Raw genomic sequence first — 23,101 nt, forward strand, 5'->3', positions numbered from 1 at the left:
ACAGAATTCTTCCCTGCTTTCTTTCTCCTTTTTTCAAACAAAGGAGTTTAGGGGTACCTGGGTGGCTCAACCAGTTAAGCATTTGGCTCAAGTCATAATCTCAGGGTCTGGGGATCAAGCCCCACGTCTGAGTCTCTGCTCAGTGGGGAGTCTGCTTCTCCCTCTCCCTCTGTTCCTCCTCTACTGCTTAGATTTGTGCTGCATCTATTAAGTTGAGAATCAGTACTGTAAATGATCCATCTATTACTAAGTTTTAGTCTCTCCTGACTCCTGATAACCACTTGCTGTTACAGACATGAGTACAAGCTGTAGCACAAGCTGATATAACCACGTGTCACCCATAATCCATATCAATGAGATCATTCTGAACAGAGTACACAGAAATAAAGAAGTAGAGATGAGGAAACATTCTAAACCACAGGAATAAATGGCATTTATTAAAAAGTGCCAAAGGCCTAAGCAAGTGCCAGAATCCAAATTCATCACAAGATAAAATTTGGCCCTGAAAAGGACCCTAGGAAGTTCCCAGCTCTTTCTCAATTTAATAGATGCAGCACAAATCTAAAAGCCAGACAAAGCACTCAAAATGGAATTAATCAATACATGTACTTGATTTAACTCTCTACCCACTCTGATGAAAATATTAGAAATAACTAGTCTGAAAATTTGCTAATAAAGCCAATAGTAAATAGCTGAGTGAATAGAGACAAAGAGGAAGGGAGAAATGGTGGATATATAAAAGAACACTGGAAAAGGGAAGAAAGCAAAAGCAATTCCTCTCCAAAGTATTTCCTGACACCGTATGCATAGCAGGGATTATCCGTCTTTTTCTGAAGGGATCTAATTTTTGTTTTGGTTTTTAAGATTTTATTTACTTATTTATGTATTTGTTTGTTTATTTATCTATTTGAGAGAGAGAGAAAGCCCACAAGAAGGGGGAGGGAGTGGGAGAAGCAAGCCCCCTGCTGAGTGGGGAGCCCACAGACGCAGGGCTTGATCCCAGGATCCTGGGATCATGACCCAAGCTGAAGGCAAAGAAGGCAAACACTTAACAGACTGAGCCACCCAAGCACCCTGAAGGGACCTACATTTAATTATAGAGATAATTTGGAGAGACAGTGGAGGGAGAATATAGAAAGCAAAGAAGAAATGCACTCCCTGTCAACAATTCCCCATAGTGACTCAACTGACTAGAGAGAAATCATATCTGCTGCTTCTGGCTTAATGTGGTGAAGATTAAAAAAAAAAAAAAAAAAGTAACACACAACCAAGTACTTACTATTAAGTGTATTCACTAGAGCTTTACAATGTAGATTCTATTAGCATCTCAATTTACAAATGTAGTTTTGGGACGATTAAAACTTTAAATTCAAAGTCACACAGCAGTAGGGCCAAGATTTAACTTCCAGTCTATCCGTGTCAAAGCCAGTGCTCTTAACCATTATGTCACACAGACTCTCCAATCAGAAATGGTGATAAGCAGTATGGAATGCAGAGAAGTTATAGGCATAGCAACTAACCAGATCACCTTTGAAGATCAACAATTGAGAATGACTCAATAGGGAATCCCTGATGTGCACTGTTGCATCCATCAGGTGAAATCATCCAATGGACAGAAAAAAAGGATGAGAACTGAGGCATAGCTAATTGTTAGGCAGTATTAAATTACAAATGCAACAAAATAAAGAGGAGCAAAATATGAAGAAGAGAAAATTAAGGGCCCTGTACTCATCTAACCTCAGGTGGAGGCTCTGAAAAATCTATTTTTTTGTCTTTAAATAACAATCATTATTCTTTGAAATTTTGATCTGCAGGGCAAGAAAGGAAATACCATTTAGCGCTATTCAATCTTTGAACCCTAAGTCAGTTAACAGTTTTATCCATCTAATCATGAATGTGCCAAATACATTACTGTTCTAAACTTTCAAGCAATATACAATTTTAATGAATTCTTCCTTGTTTTAAAATGTGCCTCAGAATGTTTGTCTACTGGCAAGCCTAATCAAATGCTATAAATAAATACACAGAGATACATGACAAAACCAGAAAGCTGGTAAATTTTTCACTATCCCACATCTACTAAAGTTGTAAATTAGTGCTCCATACACAGTTGAACCTTAAACAAGCATTTGAACTGCGTGAATACACTTACATGTAAATTTTTTTCAATATAGTACAGTATCGTAAATGTATTGTTTCTTCCTTACAACTTTCTTATTAACATTTTATTTTCCCTAGCTTACTTGATTGCAAGAATACAGTATATAATACATATAACATACAAAATATGTGTTAATTAACTGTTCACGGTATCATAAGACTTTTGGCCAACAGCAGGCTATCAGTAGTTAAGTCTTTGGGGAATCAAAAGTTACATGCAGATTTCCAACTGCACAGGGAGTCGGTGTCCTCTAAGCCCCACATTTTTCAGGGGTCAACTGTACACATAATAACTTCAACGTAAGATAGTTCAGTCCTCCCTTCTGAAAGCTTAAACATGAGTGCTTGCTTCGGCAGCACATATACTAAAAGCTTAGCACGGTGCCTGGGTGGCTCAGTCGCTTAAGCATCTGCCTTCAGCTCAGGTCATGATTCCAGAGTTATTGGGCTCCCTGCTCCACAGGGAGCCTGCTTCTCCCTCTCCTGCCTGCCATTCCCCTTACTTGTGTGTGCGTGCACATACTTCTCTTCTCTCTCTCTCTCTGTCAAATAAATAAAATCTTCAAAAAAACAAAAGCTCAGCACAATAAAGTCTTCTACCAAAATGTAACACTATTCAGGCCAAAATGCAGATGTAAAATCAATTTTAAAAGAAGAGAGGACTGGGATCCCTGGGCGACGCAGCGGTTTGGCGCCTGCCTTTGGCCCGGGGCGCGATCCTGGAGAACCGGGATCAAATCCCACGTCGGGCTCCCGGTGCATGGAGCCTGCTTCTCCCTCTGCCTCTCTCTGCCTCTCTCTCTCTCTCTGTGTGACTATCATGAATAAATAAATAAAATCTTTAAAAAAAAAAAAAGAGAGAAGGACTTAAAAACTTCACGTGAACAGAAAATAAAGATGGGCTATGCTACACTAAAGATTTCAATTTAAGTGTTTTAATTTTAGCAAATAGGAATGCATAAAAACAATGTACGTGTCTTAAAAGCAGAGCTTAAAAATTCTTTTAAGTACACATTTTCTATCTTCATTACATCTAATCTTTCACACTAAAGTCTGATGTAACCGGCTTAGAGCATTTATTAAACAAGTAAATTATCTTTCAGAAATGCCTTCTTGAATTGTGTGTACAGGGCTCCACCTAGTGGTAATAAAATAGATTTAAAAAAACTAAGATCCTAAAACGTTAAAATTGGTTCTTCAAAAATTAATATTATCAAATCAAATGTCTCAATGGAGGAATTCAATTTATTTCAAGTTTTTGGGACAGATATTCTATTCTCTTAATAAGATAAATAATTTATTAATCATATTCAAGGGTTTTCTTAAGGAAACACCTTTTGATGGAAAACAAATAACATTCACAAAATATTATGTGAAAAAGAACTCTCATTACTAGAAACACTTTAGGATATTTTTTGCCAAAAGGCACACAGTATCCTTATGCCATTTTCAGTATCTTTTTCTTTCACTATATTTTCATTTTTAAAAAAAATCCATCATAGTAACTGTAAAGAGAATAAAAAGTAGAGGTTTCTCCTACTATCTGAAAGTAGAAAGCTCTTATGAAACCAAAATGAAAAAAAAAAGAAACCAAAATGATATAGACTGAAGAAGCAAATACTACTAATTTACGTGGAAAAATTTCTGAGCATTCCCAAACACAAAAAAATAACCTCTCTTAGGTTTCTCTGGTATATCTTAAAATACATCTTGCTAACAGATGGACAAAATAAATCAAGATAAAACACAGATGCTCCCAGACACAGTTGAGAGCTATGGCTTCTTGATGCTGAGTATAGTTCCTAGGAAGAAGCTTGGCAGTGCCACTCCTGCTCATGCTGCTGAATGCAATTTTCACTTTCCATATTTTTTCACAAAAGCAAAAATCCTCTTTAGATTTCTTTCAGTTAGTGAAAACAGGTACTAATGTAGGTCTCTTGTAAAAGTGAACTGATGTAACACAAACTTTCAAAAAATAGGGGATACCTGTATTTATTTACAGAGAAATGACAACTTCTAATAAAATGTTTACATTTTTTAAAAAATTGATAAAATCTCAAAGTACCCAATCCCAAATTCCCTAAATTACCTATATTTCCCGGAGCACTAGACAGAATAAAAATGGCCTTTCTTGATCTCGGAATCCTTTGTTCTCCATTAGAATGAATATTCCATTACATAACCATAAAAGAGCATAATCAAGTCCTACACAGAAAAATGTGAAGATACTCACCTAAAATGATTACCATTAAAATAGTAGACGCTGGCAGACTTTCCTATGAATTTTATTAAGCCATCAATCAACTGCTGTTAAGGAAAAATTATGACTTTAGCAAGATAATGGACTTCCAAAATACTGGAAAGCTAAAGCCAAAAATACCGTTCAAGAATCCCTGGGCACTAGCACTGCATTTACCTGTTGGTGTCCATACTTTCTGCAAACTTTCATCAGAAAAGAAATGTACATTGTTTTATCTCTGATAAAATTGTATTAGCTACTTCCAATCTCCATTGGATGGTTTTTAATGTCATTAATTTTTCAAACATTAACCATATTTTCTCTCAGTTCTTAAAATGATATATTAGCCTTAGTTTTATATTTCTAGTAATAAAAAATTGCTTTTACATCCTTTCAAGCATTCTTTCTTCTTCCAGTCCATATGCATTCTTCCTATTCTTTCACCAGTGTTTCAAAAGTCATATCAAGCTTAATGTCTAACATACTGACCTTAATTTTAAATATTTTTTTCTTTATTTATTTATGATAGTCACACACAGAGAGAGAGGCAGAGGCACAGAGGGAGAAGCAGGCTCCATGCACTGGGAGCCCGACGTGGGACTCAATCCCGGGTCTCCAGGATCGCGCCCTGGGCCAAAGGCAGGCGCCAAACTGCTGCGCCACCCAGAGATCCCCAGACCTTAATTTTATATCTCTAGTATTTAGTAATTAAGATTTGGTATTTCATATTAGTGAGACTGCTTGTGATACTTCAGCAAATTTCCTATTTATACTGAACTCTTCAGATTCTAGGTACTGATCTTACTAATTAGTACTGAAACTTTGTTTACTAACATTTTGCTAACATTTGCATTTTGCTTACTTACATAACTTTTTCTGAATATTAAATATAATTATAAGACAACTAACCACTCCATTATCAGCTTTTGAGAAATTAAATATTCCTAAAAATGATACTATGAAGACAATGTTAAAATAACAGAAAAACTAATCAGAAAATTTCAAAACCTAATAAACCTAACCACTCCATTATCAGCTTTTGACAAATTAAATATTCCTAAAAATGATACTATGAAGACAATGTTAAAATAACAGAAAAACTAATCAGAAAATTTCAAAACCTAATAAAGCCATTCCATACAATATAAATTGCTTGCTAATAAACTCAGAAATAGGGATTCCTGGGACATGACAAGAACAAAACAAAATCCCACGTCGGGCTCCCGGTGCATGGAGCCTGCTTCTCCCTCTGCCTATGTCTCTGTCTCTCTCTCTCTCTCTCTGTGCGTGACTATCATAAATAAATAAATAAATAAATTTTTAAAAAACTCAGAAATAGTTTTAAAAACAGATTTTGGGGTGGGGAAGTGCCTGGGTGGCTCAGTCAGTTGAGCATCCACCTCTTGATTTCGGCTCAGGTCATGATCTCAGGGTCATGGGATTGAGCCCCACGTTGGGCTCCACACTCAGCAGCAAGTTTGCTTGAGTTTCTCTCTTTCCTTCTGCCCATCCTCCCCCCACCCCAACATGTGTGTGCACACTCTCTAAATAAATCTTTAAAGAAAAAACAGATTTTTAGTATATCAATAAATTTGGCAAATTGGTTGTGCAACTCCTTTTAGGAGCCTTTAGATACATCTAAGGTGCCCAAAATTTCAGCAGCATCCATGTGAAAAACACAGGGATAAGATATTAGTCAAAGATAGTGAATGAGTTCTCATTTGGGAGAAGGGGCCTTTTTTCTTTCTTTTTTTTTTTTTAAAGATTTATTTATTCATTCATTCATTCATTCATTCATTCATTCAAGACACACAGAGAGAGGCAGAGACACAGGCAGAGGGAAAAGCAGGCTCCCTATGGGGAGCCCAATCCGGAACTCGATCCCAGGACCGCAAGATCACAACCTCACCCAAAGGCAGATGCTCAACCACTGAGCCACCTAGGCATCCTAAGGATGCTTTTTTCCATGAAGAATTCCACTTGGAATTCCTTTCTTTTAAACAACAAATAGCAAATATACCATCTCTCTATTTTAAATGCACAAAAGTCTTGCTCATTCTACTTAAGGGATGCCTGGGTGGCTCAGTGGTTAAGCATCTGCCTTCGGTTCAGGTCATGATCCTAGGGTCCTGAGATCAAGTCCCACATCAGGCTCTTGCAAGGAGTCTGCTTCTCTCAGCCTGTGTCTCCACCTCTTTCTGTGTGTCTCTTGTGAATAAATAAATAAAATCTATTTTTAAAAATAGCAAGAAAAAAAGTAGTCAACATAAAATTATAATACCAAGTACTCATAACATTTCCCCAACCATTTTATCAAATATATCAAACATGAAAAACAACATTCCCATAACTTTCCCTGACACTCTGTAATCCAGGAGCAAATAAAAAAATGAAATGCCTCCAAGACAGTAACACTTGGATAAAGACAGGAATATTCTTTCCAACAATATTCACTAAGTACCAATCATATGCAAAAGAAACTGAAAATCAAGGGCAAAAAACAAACATGCATAGTTAACCTTAACACAGAGGTTTACTGATCCCTAAATCATTAAAAATGTATCTGTACTGAGCATAATTCTTCAAAAAGGTAGGAAAATAAATGAAGTAGTTTTACAACATAGATCCAAAGTTCTTTTACACACTTTCCACTGAGAAGTGAGATCTATATACCCGCCTTCTTCTGAATCTCGGCAGGCTTCTGAGTACTTTGACCAATGGAATATAACAGAAGTAATTACACACAACTTCAGAAACTAGAAAAAAAACATGCAACTTGCCCCTGAACTTCTTTAGACATCCACTCTGGGAAAAGCCACCCACCATGTATAAAATAACATGCTGGAGAGACCACATAGAGCGCTCGAGAATGACAGCCATATCAACTGCCAACAATGTGAGGGAACCATCTTGGCTGTCTAGTCCAGATAATTTCAGCCCCAGCAGCAACGAATATCTGATTGCAAATACATGAAAAACCCCAATCACAAATGCCCAGCCAAATCCTTCCTGAATCCCTGAAAAAAAAGTTTATAAGTACAATACAAATTATTTGGATATCTGCATAAAATATGTAGATTAGAATTAAATTTAAATATTTTCCAAAGTAATTTCTTTTTTTCTTCTATCTCTTTTTTTTTACTTTTGGCATCAGTCCTTTTTGGTACTGTCCTTAACTTCTTTTTCCACTGCAAGATGTCCTTTCCTCACAATATATGCTTCAATCTTAATCTTCCTTCACAATTCAGCTCAGACAGCTGCTTTAGAGAAATTTCATCAATAGCCATATTGGATAATAACTTTCCTGCTACCTGGAATTTTCTTAGTTCTATTACTTTATTTATTTGTGTAACACTATCTTTTTAAAAATTTATCTTTTATTTATTTGTATAACATAAAACTTATTTTCTAATTATTTCAGGTACATTTCATCTAAAGTGAGAACTGAAGGTGTCTTTTTTTTTTTTAAGATTTTATTTATTTATTAATGAGAGACACAGAGAGACAAAGGGAGAAGCAGGCTCCATGCAGGGAGCCTGACGTGGGACTCGATCCCAGGTCTCCAGGACCAAGCCCTGGGCTGAGGGTGGCACTAAACTGCTGAGCCACCTGGGGCCACCCGTCTTTTATTTCTATATTCAAATCATAAGTGCCAAAATGATACAAAATATTGCAAAACTTAATGAAAAGGACAGGGTCACTAGAGGGCACCCTTCACCAAAAAGTACAAATCCAAATATTTTACTATTGCATCAAAACATGGTATGAATCTCATACTCAACCAAATTAACAAAAACCATGAAATCAAAATAACTTTTTTTTGAAGCTGCTTTATCCTGATCCTTATTACTTTAATGTGATGGTTAAAAATAGCACATAAGAACTATAAATACCATAAAAATTCTCTGGCAATTCCAGGCTCATAATTTTTGGAGGTCCTAGAAAAGACACTATCATATAAGATCCTGAAGTAAAATCAAGAACTTTACTAACTTGCACAATATATTAAAAATGAAAGCCAGATGTTGATGTATTTAATTTGAACTTTGGAAGAAAGCATTCAAAAATATGCTAATTTTAGGGATGCCTGAGTGGCTCAGATGATTAAGTGTCTGCCTCTGGTTCAGGTCATAATCTCTGGGTCCTGGGTTCAAGCCCCACATTGAGCTCCCCACTTCTCCCTCTATCTCTGCCTCTCCACCTGCTTGTGCTCTCTCTCTCAAACGAATAAATATAAATCTTTAAAAAATGCATTAAAATACATCTTAACTAATAACTATTAATTTTTATAATGTGTTTTTCAAAAGACAAAAAATTTTGCCACATTAAGTATAACTCACAAGTAGTATGGAGGAAAGCAGAAACATGTTTTCCCTGATATAAGGCTGATTTCAATTCCCACTACTGATCCTGACTACAGTCCACTGCTATTGGTCATTTCACAGCTTTGCAGAGAAAACAGTAAGTTGATAAGAACAATTCTGCAACCACTCAAAAGCAGAATGTAATAACTAAAATAAATAAATAAATAAATAAAAGCTTTTACATCTGTTTTAGTACTTCGTAATCCACAAAGCAATTCTGCATAGTACATCACTGCATTTGACTCCAAGAACCCCATTGGGGAAGACAGGACAATTGGTTTAATCTCTATCTCACACATGGAGGAAATGAAGGTCTGAGAAGTTAAAGGATTTGCTCAACACCGTGTGCCCACTAAAAAGGCCAGAGCTAGCCATCATGATCACGTTATAATCTTGGGGTCCTGCAATTAAGACCTGTGATAGGTTCTGTGATCAGCGGGAAATCTGCATAAGGATTCTGTCTCTCAATCTCCCTCTGTCCCTCACCCAGCTTGCTCTCTCTCTTTCACTCTCTCTTTCTCTCAAATAAATATATAAATCTTTAAAAAGGCCAGAGCCAGGTATACAATCCAAGTCTTGGATCCATAAGGAGTGTTGGAAAATTTTTTAAAAATTTTTAAAAAAGGAGTGTTGGAAAATACTGCACAAGAAAAGGTAAAAGCACAAATACTGCACAAAAATCACCATTCTGTTGCTGAAAATTACTTACCTGAAATATGTAATAGTCACTTCTCACTTCCAGAGTACCTTTGTTATTACTATGGCAATGCCTCTATTAATCAAGTCTCTGAAAATTAAATTGCTCCACAATAAAGTTGGCAATACCCAGACATCAACAATATACACACACACTCTCATAAACCACACAAAGAACAGTTGCCTGCCTTCACATTCAGACATGACAAGAACAAAACAAAAAAACAAATTGTACACAGATTCTCTTAGGCCTGGTCTACCAAACTGAAAAGAACCAGCCCTTCTAGTAAGACAGGCCTAAAAGCAAACCTGACTTATGTACTTTTTACCAAAGGAATGAACAAAAGGATAGGAATGAGAAGGGAAGGTAGGGAATGATGGTGGTGTTTTGGCTTTTTTGTCATTTAGAATTGAAAAAAGGATACGGAGAAGATAAAAAGTCAGGGATTTTTCCTGCATCAAGCAGCCCCCATCTCCTGGAGAGAATAAACCGGAGATTGGCCTTACTAAAGTTACTACAGCCCTGTATCTGGGAGCTGCAGAGGAGTAAGGGACCTACATCATTTTATTGTGAGTTAATTTCAGTGTCTGAGCCTCCTCTGACCAAGCACAAGTTTAAAATACAGGACCTTCCCTCCCTGAGCATAGTCCTGGTCACATTCCTTGCCTTTCCTAATCTTAATATAAACCTTGCCATGTTTTTTCAGTTAAAATTTAATAATGTTTTTGCACTGCAGCTTTTATTATCTGATACTCTAAATTAGAAGGCAAAGCATAACGATTAAGAGTACAGGCTGGGAGGCCAAAGGGTCTGTGTTCATCTAGCTGTACCACTTACTCTGCGCTTACTAAGGCCAATGACCTAATCTACCTCTACCTCAATTTCTTCATCTGCAGAATATGTATATAATAATGGTATCTCATTTGCTTTTTGTGAAGATTAAATAATACATTTAAATGTTTAAAATAGGCACGCAGTAAATGTCCAATAGATTTCATTATTATATACATGATTATTTTTACTTTGGGAACAAAGATCCTAGGAAATTATTTTAGAGTTATTATCACTGTTTATAGAATTTGACAAAAATAAGAACCACCTCAAGGTACAACAATAAGGAAATAATAACCAGGATGAAAATTTATACAAGAAAATTATATTTTCATTTAACAAATTTAATACTAAAAATTTAACTTGTTGAATGGCATAAGTTTGCTCAATAAACATTCAACAAATAAATAATACTTGTTTCTAATATAAGAATAAACTAGAATTAATGTCAATTAGGAGTCTCCTTCAATAATAGGAAACTTTTTTTCCCTCTCTATTCTTCTATATTTTTCAAGTTTTCTATAAAACAAAAAGGGTTTTGTTTTTCATTAATTCAGTTCAGAAGGTATTTATTGAGAGGGTGCTTTACCCAAGGCACTATGCTATGCAACATGGTAGGAACTAATCAGATATGTGTGAGTTTCATTAGTCCTGCATTTAAGACATGTATTTAAGACATAAATATTAAAACATACATTCACACACAATTAAATAACATTGTATAGCACTTTAAAAATCCATGGTATAAGAACTCAGACACACACAAAAAATTATATATAAATACATATACACCTAGAATGCCTTATTCTGAGATGCAAAGATTTCATGGAGGAAGTTGGACCTAAGATGAGAATTCAATGATAGGTAATATTTGAGTACTTGGAAAAAATAGAGAGGGGTAATCAATCATGGGTAAACAGGAAGAAAAGGACATGGCACTGTGAAAAAGGCAAGCAGTTAACTCATATGAAGGATGTACTAAGTAGTGGGAATTCTATTATAACTCTTGGATCAGTTAATCTTTATTTGGACAGTGGCCTGGGAGTGGCAAGATCCTCCTTTGTAATTTTGATCAAAGTTGGATCTTCTCAGGGCACCCCAAGGTGGCTCAGTGGTTTGGCGCTGCCTTCAGCCTAGGGCCGGATCCTGGAGACCCAGGCCGTCCCACTTCAGGCTCCCTGCACGGAGCCTGCTGCTCCCTCTAGCTGTGTCTCTGCCTCTCTCTGTATGTATCTTTCATGAATAAACAAATAAAATCTTAAAAAAAAAAAAAAAAGTTGGATCTTCTCCCCAGAAAAGTTCACAAACACAACTGCAATATACACTTTCTCTCTGAGAACTCCAGACCAACTATAAAGTTGAAAAAGAAATATGGTCTCTTCCACTCACAGTACATTGCCCAGAGGTGTACAACTGATCCAAACTGGTTCCATCAGATACGCTCTTTCAGGAATTTTGAATTGGACTTCAGAGGAATTTTGAATTGGACTTCCATATGTGCCAGACTGACATATGGAAGCTCTAGGTGGTCATCCTCCACTAAGTATAGAGAGAAGCAGAGAAAACTATACTTCAGAGGAAAAGGAAGACAGAGAAAGAAACATTCTTCTACCTCTTTATCTCAGTCTTTTAAGAAGCATGATTGCCTTAAGAATTTTGTGAAGTAGCCAGTAAGCTTCCACTATTTTTGTTATATTTCCTTACGTTAACTCAATTTGGTTTAGCACCTACAACTAAAAAAAAAAATTCCCTAAACACATATCCAGGCACACACTGACACATACATAAACATTTCTTAAAATTTTAAGAGGTTAACAAACCCCCTCATCTAATCAATATACTAGAGTACATCTTCCCAACTGAACAGATTACAGGCATACCACAATGATCATCTCTCATTTTTCTGTTTGTGTTATGACATAAAAAATGTGGGAAGCATTATCACAAAATAATCCATAAATAAGTGTGTAAAGGCATAGTTTAGGTTAGCAGACTCCTGAGAAAAAAAAAACATGTCAACCAGGGGTGGGGGAAGGAGGAAGAGAAGGAGAAACAGAAGCAGAAGCAGAAGCAGCAGAAGCAACAGCAGCAGCAGCCACTATCTAGCTTTTACACAATACTTTTTCATTTTTCCAACACATCCACAACATTGTACAGCTAAGTAAAGAATTCAGGATATGCTAATAAGTATCTTACTAGCAAACTCAGAAGGAAAAAAATGTATAAACACAGTATCCAATTTCTTTCATCACAAAATACAGATAAAGATTTCTTATTCACCTTCTGTGTTATTTCCCATGAAATATTTCAGCTAGTTATACACTCTTAGCATGGTTTACAAAATAATGCCCAGGTGCTTCCTCTAATTCAATTGAAGACATTCCGTCAAATAATTTTTTAAATAAAAGAGTTGACATACCCTAATTTAAAAAAAAAAGAGTGCAATCATATCTTAAAGAGTCATGCAACCTGCCAAAGCATCAGGCTCAAGCAAAGGCAGAAATACAGGAGATAGGCACGCCTGAGTGGCTCAGTGGTGTGATCCCAGTTCGGGGATTGAGTCCCACATCGGGTTCCCGATGGGAGGGGCCTGCTTCTCCCTCTGCCTATGTCTCTGCATCTCTCTCTCTCTCTCTGTCTCTCTCTCTCTCTCTCTCATGAATAAATAAATAAAATCTTTAAAAAAAATACAGGAGATATTCCCTATATTTTTGATGTTGAATTTTACTTGCCTTGTTTTCCTCTATATGCAATTTCTGTGACTTGTTCTAACAATATCCTGTTTCCATGCATAGGAAAGAACCTAGTACAGTTCATTGGTTAACATTACTTCCTATAACTAGGGTTGACGTTCTATAACACTAACACTTACTGTTAATTCTGGGTAACAACAAAGTACAATGATAATCGCTAATGGACATCCTCTATAGTGAAACCTGAATTGATAATCTGCTAACACAGATTTGCAATAGACTTCCTCCTTCCTGTTTTTACACTTCTGACCTGAGATGTCTCTTCCTGTTGACTTCTGTGCTACTTGGTAAAATGCAAAAGATGAGAAATGGAAATACCCAATACATACAAAATTGTATTTGTCTTCTAGGATAACAAATTGAATCGCTAAATCAATTTTAACTGAAAATGCTTACTGCAAATTAATGAATGCAGATGTAGACTGCTTCCTTAGACTTTAGGTAATCAAACAAAAAAATGTTAAATTCTCTAAAGTAGATCAAATAATGTGCATTTTGCCTAATAGCTCAAGAGATGATCTATATGCTAGAGAGTATTATGCTAAATAAGTCAGAGAAAGACAAATACCACATGATTTCAATTTCATGTAGACTCTAAAAAACAAATGAATAAACAAAGAGCAGAATCAGATACTTACACAGAACAAACTGATGGTTGCCAAAGGGGAGGAGGGGTTAGGAGGAAGGGCAAAATGAGTGAAGGAGAATGGGAAATACGGGCTTCTAGTTATGGAATGAATGAGCCACTGGGATGAAAGGTACAACATAGGGAATACAGTGACTGGTACTATAATAGCATTGCATGGTGACAGATGGTAGCTACACTTGTAAGCATAGCATAAAGTATAGAAATCTTGAATTAAAATAGTGTACATATTAAACTAAGATTATGTGTCAAATATACTCAAAAAAGATAATAAATTAAAATTTTTTAAATTTTTAAAAAGGTAGAGTCACCAGGAAACCCCTGAAAAAGATGAGCAATGAGGTAAAGGTAGCCCTAGCAAATATAACAATAAAGCCACTATAATTAAAAGCATGGTATATATATATAGCACATGAATAGATATACAGACAATGAATAAAGAATAAAGAAACAAAAGACCAACCACATATGAAAATTCAATAAATGGTAATGGCAGCATCTCAAATCAATGTGAAAAATATATGCTTTTTAAATAAGAAGTGTTAGGATAGCTGGACTGCCATATAAAAGAAAATAAATCCAGCACACCTGGATAGCTCAGTTGGAAAACCATGAGACTCTTAATCTCAGGTTTGTGAGTTTGAGCCCTATGTTGGGTATAGAGATTACATAAGTAAATAAATAAATAAATAAATAAACTTTTAAAAATAAATAAATAAAACCTGGAGCCATTCATTATTCCATACCCAAAGAAAATTCAAAAAAAGAATAGAAATGTAAAAATCAAAAAATCATATAAGTACCAAAAGAAAACATGGATAGATTCCTCTATAATCTAGTACTATGGAAAACTTTCCTATAGCTCAAAATCCAGAAGATTGATAAATTTCATTTTCATAAAAATAAACTTTTGCAAGTGAAAAAAAAAAAACAAGCATAGTAAGAGACAAAATGAAAAAAAAATGGTTCCAACTAATGGCAAAAAAAATTGTGAAAGATTTTCAAGTGGTTGAAAATGATTACTCTAACACATTCTTTGAGATTATCTGTGCCTTTCACTATCTGACCTATTTTAAATCCTTATAAATTGTAGAAAACTGAGAGTAAAGCAAATTATTCTTCTCTATATAAATGCAAGACATTTTGGCCTGTGGAATGCAATTGATTACTGCCCTGAAGATAGTGACCAGCTATGTCTCTTTACAAATCTATTTTAGCATTCCCAAATGCCAATAATTGTTTTTTGCCACCGTCTCTGAAACAGTTGTAACAGCTTATTAGTTCTCTCATTAATTAACAAGTTAAAAAAAAAATCTTTGGCATGCATTACTTTTATATTTGTATGAGGGCCATGTTTTATCTTTTTTTTAAACTATCTTTTAAAACTTTTGAAAGTTTCACCAAAATGTCCAGTGGATTCTCCTGGCACAGCTAAGAAACTGCACTGCCAGAGAATTGTACTTCATGGGCTGCCTAAACTTAGGCACCTCTTTTCTTGGATCCCAGAAGTAAAAACCAAGTGGCAATATACATTTAACTTTGCTGACTCTTGTTTCTCTGGTTGTTGTCATTGTTTCTTCTCTACAGATTATAGGTTTGGTTTGGTTTTTAATTACTGCATGGCCAATAAATTATTACCTCTAAGTGATAACAATACCTAACAATTTGGTTTTATGGCTTCATCACTTATTTGGTGATCCCTCTACATAGATGACAGAGATCTCTTGGGTAAAAGATAAAAGACACTCTGGCTTGGTAATTTTTTCTATTTGTCTATTTAGAGGTCACATCAAGTAAGAATTTCATGCTCACCAAAAACTTTGGTATCTGGACCAGTGAGAGTTTTTTGTTTGTTTGTTTGTTTTTATCTCTACAATTTATGTCTCTTAACTTGGGGTGAAATCATAGAAACAAAACTATAAAGTTTTTATGTGCAGTTCAGAAAGGGTTTAACTCTTCTGTCTGGCTCATTGGCAAAAAATTATAAGTACTTGTATAAATAGAATATTTGTCAAATTCCCAGGGAACAAGTAAATTAAACTTCTAATAGTATGGGCAGCCCCGGAGGCTCAGCTGTTTAGCGCTGCTGCCTTCAGCCCAGCGCATGATTCTAGAGACCTGGGATCGAGTCCAATGTCAGGCTCCCTGCATGGAGTCTGCTTCTCCTTCTGCCTGTGTCTCTGCCTCTCTTTCTCTCTCTGTCTCTCATGAATAAATAAGTAAAATCTTTAAAAAAAAAGAAAAAAACTTCTAATAGTTTAAATGTTAGACTTAAAAAAATTAATCTTACAAGAATTACCTCAAACAGTTTTAAATTTTTCTATTTTTATTCTTTTTAAGTAGGCTTCATGCCCAACATGGGATTTGAACTCACAACCATGAGATCAAGAGTCTCATACTTTACTGACTGAGCCAGCCAGGTGCCCCTCAGTAACATTTTTAAAAGTCCTAGGTTCACATAATCAAAGTAAAACTTTGGCAAACAAGCCGGGTTTTGATAACTTCGCTTTATGAAAAAAAGCTATTTATTTTCTCTAATTATTTTATTCTACTTTGGTTTGTTTTTCCTAAATGCATAAAGATTTACTTTTCAGATAAGCTAACATTAGCCTATATAAATATTTAAGATGATTAAAAATATAAATTTGTGCTCAACTAAATTAAATCATTATTCTCACAAACCTTTTTTTTTTTTTTAATATTTTACTTATTTATTTGAGAGAGCACATGGGGCGGGGGGAAGCAGAGGGAGAGGGAGAAGCAGACTTTCTGCTAAGCAGAGAGTCCAACGCAGGGCTCCAATCCCAGGACCTCGAGATCCTGACCTGAGCCAAAGGCAGACACCCAACCTACATAGCCACCCAGGCACCCCTCTGACAAATTTTTATTACAACCTGCATTGACAATGATTTCTAAGATCTTTAAGCAGCTTAAAACTTTGATATTCAATTAATAGATAATCACGGTTATCTAGTTAATTTTTTTAAATGGTAGAATTTTAGAAGACTGATAACTAAGCATAATTAACACTATATACTATTGCTTGTTTTTATATGCTGTAGAGAAGGTATATTTTGGCGACTTGTTAATGAAAATGTCCATTTTTCCCACTTTAGAAAGGTATAAAAGGGGTAGGTGGCTCAGTCAGTTGAACATCCAATTCTTTTTATTTTTTTAAAGATTTTATTTATTTATTCATTAGAGACAGAGAGAGAGAGAGAGAGGCAGAGACACAGGCAGAGGGAGAAGCAGGCTCCACACAGGGAGCCCGATATGGGACTCAATCCCGGGACTCCAGGATCCTGCCTTGGGCTGAAGGCAGGTGCTAAACCGCTAGGCCACCCAGGGATCCCCGAGCATCCAGTTCTTGATTTCAGCTCAGGTTGTGATCTCAGGGTCATTGGGATCAAGCCCCCATACTCAGTGCAAAGTCTGTCTGTCCCTCTCCTTCTGCTCCTTCCCTGTCCCCTCATGTCTGTCTGTCTCTCTCTCTCTCTCTCTCACATGCGCACACATCCAAGTAAATAAATAAATAAAACCTTAAAAAAATTATAAAAGGGACATTGGTAGGAGTGTACTCTCCTCTGTAGAGCTGTATGTGCTCATGAGCATTGCTAGTCTGATAAAATGCTTGTTTTGTACAACAGACAGTTCACAATGTTCCATTCCATTGTTTCAATGTGAAATTTAAATTAAATACAGTTACTTTGGTTAAAAGTTTAAATCATTACAAGGATTGAAATTACACTAAGACCAATAGTGACAGAGAAATACAATTGTGTATATGTTTTTGTTTTTCAAAGAAAAAGAGTGGTTTTGTCCTATAGCATTAGTTCTCCCATGTTTTGGTCTCTCTACACTTTCAAAACTTATTAAGAACTCCAAAAAGATTTTATTTATGTGGATCATAACTATCAATACTTATATTAGAAATTAAAACAATTTTTTAAAAATCTACTGATTGATTCATTTAAAAAGAGCAATGATGAACGCACTGCATATTAACATAAAAACCTCTGAGTTATTTGAAAAAAAAAATTTTTTTTAATTAGCTCTATTCCCCGTGTGGGGCTTGAACTCATGACCCTGAGATCAAGAGTTGCATGTTCCACCAACTAAGCAAGCCAGTACCCCTGAAAATGATTTTGACCTAACAGATCCCCAAGAAAGAATAGTAAACTCTATAGTAAACTGGTCCAAAACATGAAAAAGCATATTGAACAACCAAACATGGAAAATGAATTGTATTTGCCTTGGTTTATAATATCTGAGTCTGACAATAAGCTATAAAATACATTTAAAATTTAGCAACATTTGCTCAATTTTGTTGGGCTTGCTGCTTTGGTTTACTGGTTAATGACTTGCCTATAATATGAAAGGTTATTCTTTACCTTCTGTGTAATCTACCTAAATAGCAGCAGTGGATCCATTTTGCCAGAATAATTTTCTATGCTTCCTTTGGACTTTATTATATTGATTATTTAATAAACAAACAAAAATATTTCCTCTTACTTATGAAAGAATGAAGGTTCTTTTCAATCAAGTTATCTATGCTTATTTTTTAAATACTTCAGAACCACTTTAATTTCACTTTAATTCAGTACCAAAGCATTGCTTCTCAGGTAACATCTCATAACTGTTTTGATTTCGTCTTCTAAAATTTGGGGCCCAAATAGAGAAAAAAAATTTCAAGGTATCTTTTATACCTAAAACTGTCTTTGAGATTTCCCAGAGTAACTCTGCAAGAGCATAGTCAGTTGTTTACTCTTTCAATTTATAAAAAGAAAAATGCTAGAAATAATTAAGTTTGTTGTGCTACTGCAGTAAAGCTCATACTGGAAGAGTTGTCAAATTAGAAGAGATGCTCAGCCTTCCTACGTTAAAACTGTATAGGTAAAAAAGTGTCATAATACAAACATTTCTGAAATTGTACTCTTTATGTATGGGATGTCCCTAAAGATTTGTCCATTTTCTAGCTGTAATTACGTTTCCACTAGCCAAAACATTTATAGTAATGCACTGTGCCTGACAGAAAATTTTGCCATTCTGATATCAGTTACAGTAATAAATTAAACTTTACCATTAAGCCTCTATCATAGGATAGCTTTTGTTTTACTCCGATGCTTGCCTAAAAAGCTCTGCTAAAAGCTGTAAGTCAGAGTTTATATCTTCAACAATGAAGGACAGTATCAGAGTCTCATGGCACTTTAAACTATTGGCTTTCAATAAAACAGACATTTTAAAAAGTTAAACACAGAATAATCGTATGACCCAGCAATACCATTCTTAGATATAATATCAAAAAATATTGAAACCAGTATTCAAACAAAAACTTGGACATGAATGTTCATAGCATATTCATAACACCTAAAAGGTAGAAATAACCCAAATGTCCAAAAGATGAATAGATAAAATGTGGAATATCCATACCATGGAATATTATTCAGCCTTAAAAAACAAACAAGTACTGATATATGCTACAACACTGATGCATCCCAAAAACATTATGCTAATGTGACAGAAACCAGACACAAAAAATCACATACTGTATGCTTCTACTTAAATGAAATACCCAGAGTAAATAAATCCACATAGACAAAAAGCAAAATAGTGGTTGCCAACGACTAGGAGTAACGGGGAATGACTGCTTAATGGGTATACAGTTTCCTTTTGCAATAATGAAAGTTTTGGAATTAGATAGAGGTGATGGTTATATAACTTTGTGAAGGTACTGTCACCGAATTATACCTGTAAAAATGGCTTATTTTGTTTTGTGAATTTTACCACTATTAAAAGCAACAAGAAGCTTCCAGAACTCACAAAGCTGCTTCCTAGTGAAACAACCATTATTAGTAAAAATTATTTAAAACAAACAAGAAAAAAAAAAAAAAAACCAAGTCTCTGGAAGTTGTCCCAAGAGCATACAGCAAATGAAGAAACATTTATTCAAGAAAATCTACTAAATACCTGATAAGAACAGTAAGAGTTTGTGGCTCTTGAACCATGACCCACATCCTTCCTCCCTAAACCCAGTTCAGCATGACAGAAGCTCCATCCTAGGTGGTTGTGGCTAAGAAGGTAGGGCTTCCTCTCCCTGCAGGTTTTAGTCAAGTGTCAAAAAATGGACAGGCATCCAGCATTTCCCATCCTCCTTCCTACCAACTTTGTGTTCCAGGTGAATGTGGCCAAGAGGCTGAGGGCTCCCTTCTTATACCCAGTCCCCCTTCCTTCACTCAGCCCCATGAAAGTGTCATAGCACAGAGACTCTACCATACATGAAGAAGCCAGGAATACTAGGATCCTGACTGCCTCACCCTGGCTCACTCACAGGACAGAGGCTCTACACTACCAGTAACAAGCTGAGCAGACTAGAATTTACTACCCTACCAGAGTCCTGCTCTTAAAACAAGGATTTCTAAGAGAAGCAAGTCACTGTTTCTACCCCCAACTTTGGAAAAATGGCTCAAAGATTATATGCAGAGGGAGATACAGGAGATAAGTACAGAGAGCTGCAAAGCTCTCCCCCAAAAAAGTGACGGTTATTTAGAACAGAGTGTGGGGAAGTTCAAACACAAGGACATTCGTGAAAACAATGGAGATTCTGGTAGTATACAATTGAAAGGAGGCTGGTATAACTCATGAGAGCAACAAGCTAAAAATCATACAACACCTAGTTTACCAAAGAGAACCGGAGAAAGAAAAGGTGGAAAGCCCTCTTGCAGTCAGAACACGTCCCAGAGACTGCCTAAAAAACTATCACTGCACTCAAACACATATTTGTACACCATACCATGTTCATAGCAGCATTGTTCATAACAGCCAAAAGATGGAAGCAATACTAGTGTGCACTGATTAAGGATAAACAAAAAATAATACATGCAATACTAGCCAGCCTTATAAAGGAAGGAAATTCTGACACATGCTATACCATAGAAGAACCTGAGGGCATTATGCTAAGTGAAATAAGCCAGCCACAAAATGGCAAATACTGTATGATTCCAGATATATGAGGTATCTAGAGTATTCGAATTTACAGAAACGGAAAGCAGAATGGTAGTTGCCAGGGACTGGTGGGAAAAGGGAATGGAGAGTTAGTATATAATGAACATAGTTTCAGTTGTGGAAAATGAAAACATTCTGAAGACAGCTGGTGGTGGCATAGTGTACTTAATGACACAGAACTATACATTTAAAAGTTGTTAAAATGGCAAATTTTATGCTACATATATTTTATCATAATTTTGAAAAACAAGATACAAAAATCAAGATTAGGAAAATCGGGGGATTTCATCCACTAGAAAAATCATTAAGCCAGGAATAAATGTGAAATAAAGAGATAAATGAAAAAGTTTTATCATTTATTCCTTCAACACTTATGAGCACTATCTCCTTGGATGTGTTCTAGCTGCTGGAATGTATAGTACATCCCTGTTTCCTGGTGCTACTTTCATCTCCCAGTTGCTAAGGACTCACAGCTGCACCCTTTTCTAGAGACCTGCGAGTGGGAGGCACTCCATCTGGTGATGCCTGGAAAGTCTGTCACCCAATACACAGACACCTGGGGCAGCCTGCAGCCACTGACAGATTTTAGGAGATAAAGTAAAAGTGCAGCCCCTGCAACTCAACTAATGTCACTCATGTTCCAGGACTCCTCCTGGAATTAGGCTGAGGCTGAATCCCTTATCAAGAGTTGCTACAATATATTATCTAAACTTTCTAGTTTTCAACAACAATAACAAATTATGAGATAAACAAGGAAATAGGAGACATTGACACATATAAGGAAAAAAGAAACAGGCCCTGTGAGATGGCTAGATGTTGGATTTCACAAAGGCTTCAAAGTACTACATTCATAATACTTAAGAACTATGCTTAAAGAAATGAAAGAAGATGTCTAATAAAAAATATTGATAAAGAGATAGAAATTATTTTTAAATGGAAATTCTGGAGTTGAAAATAACAGAAATGAAAAATGCATCACACGATATCAACATCAGATATAAACTGACAAAGAAAGACTACTTGAAGACAGACTAATAGAGATTATACAATCCAAAGAACAGAGGAAAAAGAGTGAAGAAAATGAATAGCATCTCAGAGAAATGTGGACACCATTAAGCACATCAGCATACACATGATGGTGGCACCATAGTACTATTTTATGATGGTAAAAATGTCAGAAAAAATATTTAAAGGATGTATGAAGAAATAATGATTAAAATTCCCACTCTGATGAAACACATTAACCTGGACACCTTAGATAACCAATGAATTCCAAGAAGGATAAACAGAAACAGATCCATACCTAGGCACATCATGGTAAAAGAAATGAAAGGAAAAGAGATTATCTCGAAAGTAGCAAAAGAAAAACCACTTATCACTTATCACATACAAGGTTATACCAACGGGGACCAAAAAACAGTGGGATAACATGTTCACAACTCTAAAAGAAAAAACTGTCAGACTATGAGTCTAATATCCAACAAAACTATCCTTCAAAAGTGAAGGTGAAACAAAGATATTCCCAAATAAACAAAAACTGAGAGAATTAGTTAGCAGCAGACCAGCCTTACAAGAAAAACTAATGAAAGTTCTTCACAATCAAAAGAGCAAGCCCAGATGGCAGTATATACACACATACACACACACACACACACACACACACACAGTACTAGTAAAGACAATTACATAATTATAAAACACAGTATAAATAGCATCTCTCCTAACTGACTTAAAAAGCAATTGCATAAGACAACATGTACATAATTCTATTTGTGGGCCTAACATATAGAAATATATTTGACAATAAGAGTACAAAGGAGATACAGGAGCAAAGCTGTACTGGAGTAAGAAAATGACAAGAAAGAAAGAAAAGAGAGAAAGAAAGGGAAAGAGAGAGGGAGGGGGAGAGAGAGAGAGAGAGAGAGAAAATGACACAAGATGATGACTTAAAACTCAGCAAAAAATAAAGACAACCAGAAATGATAATTGAGTTAACATAACAAACTCTATAAATATATACTTGGCTCTCCTCTGTTATGTTAGATTCTTTAAAAAAACAAAAGTTATACAAAGTAACAATTACAACAATGTACTGTTGGATTTGTAACATGGATAGCTATAAAACCTATAACAATAATAGCACAGAAAAGGGGAACAGGGGTGCCTGGGTAGCTCCATCAGTTAAGCGACTCTTGATTTCAGCTCAGGTCATGATCTCAGTGTCGTGAGATCCAGCCCCATGTCTGGACTCTGCACTGGGCATGAAGCCTGCCTAAGATTCTCTCTCTCTCCCTCTCCTTGTATCCCTCTCCCTGCCCTGCTTGCATACACTCTCTTTAAAAATAAAAATAAAAAAAAAGATATAATAGATACATGGAAGTAACATTTCTGTATTTCATTGGACTTAAG

The 23,101-nt window shown here is 35.7% G+C and overlaps 1 protein-coding gene across 5 annotated transcripts in view; it reads right to left on the bottom strand.

Annotated features, from left to right (window-relative positions):
- Positions 1-23,101, bottom strand: part of EXOC6 (exocyst complex component 6) — a 221,024-nt gene that overhangs the window by 174,805 nt on the left and 23,118 nt on the right. The window contains exon 2 of one of the 5 annotated variants that reach the window (XM_041743261.1): positions 4,394-4,467. The exons of the other annotated variants lie outside the window; for them this stretch is intronic. The gene's annotated coding sequence lies outside the window, so the exon portion shown is untranslated. The remainder of the gene's footprint in view (positions 1-4,393; positions 4,468-23,101) is intronic. 5 annotated transcript variants of the gene reach the window in all.

The sequence above is a fragment of the Vulpes lagopus genome, chromosome 2 (assembly GCF_018345385.1).
Source record: "Vulpes lagopus strain Blue_001 chromosome 2, ASM1834538v1, whole genome shotgun sequence".
In the NCBI taxonomy this organism is placed as follows: Eukaryota; Metazoa; Chordata; class Mammalia; order Carnivora; family Canidae; genus Vulpes; species Vulpes lagopus.